The sequence below is a fragment of the Peromyscus californicus genome, unplaced genomic scaffold (assembly GCF_007827085.1).
Source record: "Peromyscus californicus insignis strain IS unplaced genomic scaffold, ASM782708v3 Scaffold_13__1_contigs__length_99412109, whole genome shotgun sequence".
Lineage (NCBI taxonomy): Eukaryota > Metazoa > Chordata > Mammalia > Rodentia > Cricetidae > Peromyscus > Peromyscus californicus.
The window spans coordinates 79039597-79047688 of NW_026294424.1; the positions used below are offsets into that span (position 1 = coordinate 79039597).

The window sequence follows — 8092 nt, forward strand, 5'->3', positions numbered from 1 at the left end:
GGTAAGTTTAATTATTTTTCTGGGTTTCTTTTTATTTTTTAGACTGAATCTCAAGATAGTTTTTTTTCTTTGTCATTTATGATGATTTTTCCTCTCTCCACCCCCACTTTTTTGCCTTGGCTAGGACTCTACTGTGCTGAAAAGAAGTGATAAGAGTGGTAAACCTTCTCTCTAGTCTTGGAGGGAAAGCATTCACTATTACACTTGATGTTAGAAGGACAATTTTTGTAATTACCCTTTAGTAGAAAACCCCATTTAGCACAAGTTTAATATGTATTTTACTAGGAAAATGTGGGGGTTTTTTTAGAGATTTACTTTTATGTGTGTGTGTGTGTGTGTGTGTGTGTGTGTGTACCACATGTGTGAGGGTGCTGGCAGAAGACAGCAGAGAGCATTGTGTTCCCTAGTGCTGGAGTTTCCAGAGCCACTGGACATGAGTTCTTGATGAATCAGCCTACTACTATCTTAGGCTTGAAAGTCATCTTATAGTAAAGACAAAGTATGTCCATTCCAGTTTATGATTAAATCTCTATTTCTCAAGGATTGGGCTATGTCCCACCTGTAACCTTAAGTACAAATAGTTCTGCAGTGCTTGTTCCAGGAAACTGAAACCATGTCTTTGTTTCAGAAAGTTGTTATGAGCATCTTACAATCCTACCTTTGTTTCAAAAGATTATTATGACTACTTTGTTATGACAACCTTGTTATGCTGCTCCTATAACCCTGCCTACATGCCTGCCGAATCCTCCATTTGGAAACCCCCTACCCCTGAGCTATAAAAACCGTTATCTTGCCCACGTCCAATGCAGACCTCTTGAACCCCACCTTAGGAGGAGGCAGCCCATACATACAAATAAAAAAGCTTGCTTTAGCCGGGCGGTGGTGGCGCACGCCTTTAATCCCAGCACTCGGGAGGCAGAGCCAGGTGGATCTCTGTGAGTTCGAGGCCAGCCTGGTCTCCAAAGCAAGTTCCAGGAAAGGCACAAAGCTACACAGAGAAACCCTGTCTCGAAAAACCAAAAAAAAAAAAAAAAAAAAAAAAAAAGCTTGCTTTAATTAATTTGGCCTTGATGATTTTGGTCAGTGGGCTTTCTCCCCCCTTCTTTGAAATTAATATTCTGTAATGAAACTTGGGTCCTCTGAAAGACCAGCAAGAGAGCTTAACCACTAAGCAATCTTTCCAGCTCCAAATGTTGGATTTTTTTCATATTTCCATGTATCTATTGAGGTGATCATACAAATACTGTTGGTGTTTTGAGTTCCCCTTCCTTCCTTCCTTCCTTCCTTCCTTCCTTCCTTCCTTCCTTCCTTCTTTCCTTTCTCCCTCCCCTCAACCTTCCTTCTCCTCCTTAAGATGACATTTTTTTTTTTTTTTTTTTGGTTTTTCAAGACAGGGTTTCTCTGTAGCTTTGCGCCTTTCCTGGAACTCGCTTTGGAGACCAGGCTGGCCTCGAACTCACAGAGATCCGCCTGGCTCTGCCTCCCGAGTGCTGGGATTAAAGGCGTGCGCCACCACCGCCCGGCTTAAGATGACATTTTATTTAGTCATTTCTGTTTATAATTGAAACTCTGGGGATTCAAAATTAACATCCTTGCTGGCAAGCTTCTGGTGTACAAAAACACTTTGGACCTTGCTCTCCCTATCGTTCGGATGCACTCTGTATAACCAAACTCTGAGCCAACAGCTGTCCAGTTACTCGCCGATCCTCTCACCCACAACTTCTCTTGGGAAGGTCAAGTCCTCAAGGGTGGCATTGTGCACCTCAGTTAGTGTGAGTTCTGTGGAGCTTTTGCTTAGTTTTTGTGTGACTTTTTTGAGTCGGCTTAGGCAAAATCCTCCTCCAAGCAAAGACAACTATGGGCTTCCCACGCAACTTTTTCTCCAATTCATTTGTTAGCCAGACTTGGATTTTCTGTAAGGATTTCAACTGAGGAACTGGTCCAAAATTATGAAAGCCTCCAGACCACCACCAATTTCAGTTTCCTCTGTCATGGTGACATTGAGTTCCCACAGCTGTGCCTTGAGGTCTGAGCTCATCTTCAGCTCCAACAGTGCCCAAGAGACACTGCACTCAACCCCTCCAGCTTCCTGCCATTGGGCTTCCCAATATTGGCACTCAGCTGAACACCAGCTCACCTTCGTGAGTCCAGCTTAGAAAGTACTGTACATGCTTTGCTAATATGATGATTGAATGGATTTATTCCACAGTGGTAAGCAAATTCAGCATTCTTAGGATAAACTTAGGTGATCATGATGTATGCTTATATGATATTTAGGGATTTAAGCTACTTTTGCTGAAACTGTTCTATCTATGTTATTAAGAGACATTAGCCTATACTTTCTAATCTTGTGACTTTCCTATGTAACCTTCCCAATACTGTGCTTGGGAGTAGAGTATCTCCTACAGGAAGCAGCTGCTGTTTCTTCAGTTATGTTGTGAAAAGGGCCACTTAAGACAAAAACTGAGAATTAAAAACCAAGCTTACTGTGAGATAAGTGTATAAACCTAGGGGCATGGTGAGCTGAAAAGTGACACCTATTCAGTGGAGACAAGTCATAACTTTGGCAAGGAGGAAACTTCCTACCGTGCGTGAGGATTAACCAAGGGTATCAGCTTGAACACCAGTCTGAGTGGAGCCAATTTTAAGTGAGACCCTGTGTTGGCTTTCCTTGTATTAGTTTCTGAAATTGAATAAACTCTGCCCCAAGAGGCAGCCTGGTTTAAAATGTGAGAGTTTAAGAGAAAGAGCTGAGGAAGAGAAATAAAATGAAGAGTAGTGGTAGCTCTTAGCAGCCCGAACTGAGAGAGAGATAGCAGAGGCACGAACATCCCAGAACAGTCATGACAAAAATGGTGATATGCTAGGCACTTCCAGGCAGAGTGGAAGGAGAGAAACTCTTTTACCAGGCATGCAGAAAAACACTGGGAATGAATAGAGCATTTGAGATATGCACAGAAAGAACAGAGCATGCAATCATTTGGAAGGAGAAGGGAAAAAAATTTAGTAGGGAGGCAGTATATGCAAACCCTGGCTGTGCCCTTACAAACTGATGGAATTACACCAAGTAGTTCAGCCTTTCTGTCCCTTACATTCTCCATCTCTAAAACGGCTGCAATCATAATACCTACCAGAACTCTTCTGAGGAGGGCACAGGTAAACACACTCTAAGTATTAAATTGAACAAATAAAATACTGTCATTTACATAGACTGGTAAGAGCTAACAATGGCATTTATAATCATGTGTTTAATGAAAATGTCACAAATAGTATGTCTGCTTTAGTTATATCTCATCGACCTATGCAGATCCAAACAGCATTATGGAAAATATGCTTCGGTTTTATGAGTTGAGAGAACATAGGTCTGCTTTGTGGTGGTATTGTGTTCCTCAAAATATTGTGTATCCTAATAAACTTATCTGGGGTCAGAGAACAGAAAAGCCACAATATTAAACATAGAGGTTAGGCAGTGGTAGCACACGCCTTAAATCCTAGCATTCCAGAGACAGAAATCCCTCTGGATCTCTGTGAGTTCAAGGCCGCATTGGAAACAGCCAGGCATGGTGACTCATGCCTTTAATCCCAGAAAGCAGCCTTTAATCCCAGAGAGTGGTGGTAGAAAGCAGAAAGGTTTATAAGGAGTGAGGACCAGAAACTAGAAGCATTGGGCTGGTTAAGCGTTCAGGATTTTGAACAGCAGTTCAGCTGAGAGCCATTGGGATGAGGACACAGAAGCTTCCAGGCTGAGGAAACAAGATCAGCTGAGAAGTTGGCCAGGTGAGGTTAGCTGTGGCTTGTTCTCTCTCTCTGACCTTCCAGCATTCACCCCAATAACTGGCCCCAGGTTTGATTTTATTAATAAGATTTTAAGATCTTTTAAGATTCATGCTACACCACTTAAATTTTTTCTTTTCACGTGTCTACTTCAAGAGTTACCTAGAGTAAATTTTTGTAAAAATGAAAGTATTTTTAAATATGCAATGAAAGAAGTTTAAAAGTCTAATAAGTTTACTGATATAAATCAGAATCTTCGATATGCTCCAAGAAATAAATTTTAAATTTTATGTCTAAAATATCCTATTTATAGAAGAGTCTCAATTTAATCATTTCCAGATGTGAGGTTTAAAAACTATGCTGCCTACTATTACTCGGCTTGCCTCATTAAGGCAAGTCTATCTATCCTTGTCAGCGAAGGACAGTATGCTAGACTCTGAGGGGAAAGGCAGGGAATAACTGGTCTTTACAGAAGTCATTCCATGTCACATAAGCAGCTACATGTTAACTTCACCTTGGGAAATTATTTAGTATTGAGTCAAAAAAAAAAAAGTTCTCTATACAGATCTCCTCAAAGTTTGCACAACAATCTTATAAAGAAAGCACTACTCTTAGCTAGATTTTACAAGGAGGCCCATAGAAGTTAAATAACTTACTCCAATCAAAGAGCAAGGTAAGGATCTAGCCAAGAGCCAAAGAAAAGCCCGCTTGTATATCCAGGCACCAGCTATTAACTGTATTACCTCAGAAGCACCTGTATACACAGACTACACATAATGGAAAGTGTCTCAGTCGTGCGAGCACCTTAACAAAATGCTGTAGATGAGGTAGCATAGAAACTTACACTTCACAGTTTGGGAGCTGTGAAGTCAAAATGCACAGGTAGATCTGGTGTCTGGCACCTAGATCACACCTCGATATTTGCTCACCTGAAGGAGACAAGGCAGCTCTCTGTCCTCCTTCATTAGTACACCAATGTCATTGATAAGGGTTGTGCTGTAGTGACTTGGTCTCCCCACAAAGTCCCTCTCTCCAAATACTCCCATCTCAGTGATTAGGTTTCATCCCATGACCTTTCTTTGTAGAGGACACATTGAGACCATGGTGAAGAGAACCTCAACACACAGGATGTTCAATGGTTCCTCCCCAAGCATTTTCTGTTACTGACTCACTGACTTGAGAGCTCTGTATCAGCTCACAGATTTGAAGCTAAATGGGAAAAAGGAATTATCATCACTAAGAACACTGGACATAAGAACAGAGTACGCTTCTTGTGCAAACCTTCTAAAAGTAGTACATTGTGAGCTTCGGAGGCAAGCATTACAGCACTCTTTTTTCCTTGTCACTGTAGAATGAAGTTGTCACTCATTTATTTTGTTCACTTTGCCATAAATATTCTGAACATCTGTTCTCTTCCAGGCACTGGGTGGTAGGTATTAACGGTGCTCTCAACAGTCCATTTAGAAGCACTTAATTTTTTATTTCAAGCTTTTCAGACCATTGCTCACTGAGATTCAGTATTAACAGAAAGAAAAATGTCCCTGCCTCCATGCACATGCCTACTCCTTCATAAACCCAGGCCTTGGGCTTCTCTCATGTTCCCTACACAAGGCACAAGTACTTTTCAGTCTCCCATACTAAAGTACAATCAAAATTACACATGTACAGACACACACACACACACACACACACACACACACACACACACACACACACGAATGATGAAGAAAACCAGTAAGTATCCATTCAAACAAAGGCAAATTCAATCAAAAGGCATAGATACTCAGCAGGTATTTGTGAAACTGAGGCCCATTTATAGCCAGAGATTTCTATTTTTTTAAGTCTGTTAAAATTACCGTTATCCATACATACTAACTGCTTTTATCCATGATGGGGCTGGCATCTTTCTCCTTCCTAAGCTGCATCCTTTATTATGGAAGGAACGTTTAGTAATGGAGTCATTATCCTGCTGAGGACTAAGAGAGAGTGTTCCTTCTTTCCAGTATTAAAGTGCCTGCTCCTTGACTTGGTTATTAAAATGAGGGCTCAAATAGCTCCTTGTTCTAATTTTCCTTATCAGCCTCCACAGGACCCATTTCAGGCTGTCTGTGAAGTGTTAGAATGCAATTGTGTGCTTGAATAAAAAGAGAAACGGAATGAGAGCCTCTTAAGGCCATTATATTGTCTTATTTAGTGACACTGTTTGCCTCACCATTACTAAGCAATGAGCTAAGTGTTCTTCCTGAGTAGAATAATAGTACCCACATTTAACCAGCACTTTACACTTTGCAGAGCACTTCTGCAGCATGCAGTCTCTCTTTTGAACCAGGCTACAATAGTGGAGCAGATTGAGAGTGTGCTGTGATCACAGATTTACATGGTTAAGTTATAGCTTTCAACCTCCAAAGTCAGAAAGGACAAGTTGATGGGCATGGTAATAGGAAAAGAGTTGTCCTATCTCTGGAAAGTGGAATGTCTGTCACAGAGCTTTCCAGCTCACTAAAGACTCAAGCACCATCATTCCTTCTGCTCTGTGTAAAGAGACTCACAAATCCTCACTGAAACTGTTCATATTTGAAAAGACAGATAATGAGGCAATTCCATGGAGTTTATCTGATAATCAAAGGGGTTTATTTAGGGTTTACTTACAACAAGCAAAAGGGAGTTGGTCGTGGGGCCCAAGAAAGTTGAGGCCCCGTCCAACGCGGTTCTCTGGAGAACTCTGACTTGGTCCGCAGTACCAGCATCCAGCATCCAGGACCACGAGGTAGCCAAGAGAACCAGCACATATGTATTCCAGGTCTTAAGAGATCCCCCTTGGCAGTGCCCTGGGGGAGGGGGTATGTACCTAGCAGTTACCTGCTGCCTATTAGAAGTGGTGCTTCAGGGGTAAAACGCAGACAACCACCGCTACAGACAGAAACGCTACAAATCAGAGAAACCATAGAGAGGACAGGCAGATACATCAGGATTAATTACTAATCCCATCAATTACGGAGGACAAGGAAGTTTTAAAGGTCATAAGTTTTTAACATCTGTATTGAGGCAGGGGAGAATGACAGAAAATTAAGGGACATGGGAAAGGAAAGATGCCCCTCTGAGGCTAGCTGAAGCCTCCTGGAACTGAGAATCAAGAATTGCAACACAATTAACATCTGCTATGAATGTTGTTAACACATATTTCCCTCTTTAGGTATTTTATTAACTCTTTATGAATTTTATACAATGCATTTTATCGTATATACCTCCCTCCTCCAACTCCTCCCATATCTACTCCCTGTGCCCCCCACCCACCCACATTAAGTTCTCTCCTCCCCTCATCAGGTCCAGCTTATGTTGCCCAACTACTCCTGGGGGTGGGGCCTGCATCAGCACGGTCAACCGATATGGGGTCATATCATTAAAGAATACTGACTCTCACTCTCCCAGCAGCTACCAAATGCCCATAGCTCTCAGCTAGAGGTAGGATGTCATGCCCACTTCCACCCACATACCTTCTGTATAGCAAGACACCATCATCCAAGAGAAGGGGCAGTCTACAGAAAGAGGAAAAAATCTTTACCATTTATGCATCTGACAGAGGGTTAATGCCTAGAACATACAAAGAACCCAAAAAATTAATGACCAAGAAAACAGTCAATGTGGTTAAAAAATGGGGCATAGCATAAAGATGGAAATTCTCCTGATTTCCTATTCTGCTTACCTCATAGGAACTAAAAGTGGTTCTAACCATTACTTAGATACTTGAAGACATGTTTCAAACTACACACAGAAAGAATTCCATCTCCACAGTAAAGAATTATTTCTCATATTCTATAAAAATGTTAAAAAATTTTAAATTCCCAGATATTAGTTAACTCATTACAAAATAAAGTCTACCAAGTGGGCAAATTGAACTCACACACGCTTTCTGTGTGAGGTCTGTAGCTAGTAGTAAACTTGAACTCTTGCCAGATGGATATGAAAATATTCCCAAAGAAACCAAGGAGAGGAGGAAAGCATGGGTTCATTGAAATTCTGATCCTTTCATATGTTAATTTCATTTAACTTTCTTTTTGTCTTCTGTGTATTTTTTTCCTGAAGCATTTCCGTTATCATAGATTGTAGGTCAATCTCTCCCTCATCTTTAACAATATCTGTTTCTTGTTGGAGTTTTCCATTTCAGAGCTCCCATCTTTCTTTATAAATTCTAGACTAAACCACTCACTCTTCTCACTGTAAAGCCTAAGTAGATTCAGGAAAAATAAATACATTGCATCTTATGTTTTCATTAAAAATAAACAAAATGAAATAATGGGGCATGAATCTAAGCAAAGAG

The 8092-nt window shown here is 40.9% G+C and overlaps 1 pseudogene; it reads right to left on the reverse strand.

Moving 5' to 3' along the window:
- Positions 1-1555: 1555 nt before the first annotated feature.
- On the reverse strand, positions 1556-4820 carry LOC128108774 (40S ribosomal protein S7-like; annotated as a pseudogene).
- Between the last annotated feature and the right edge of the window lie 3272 nt (positions 4821-8092).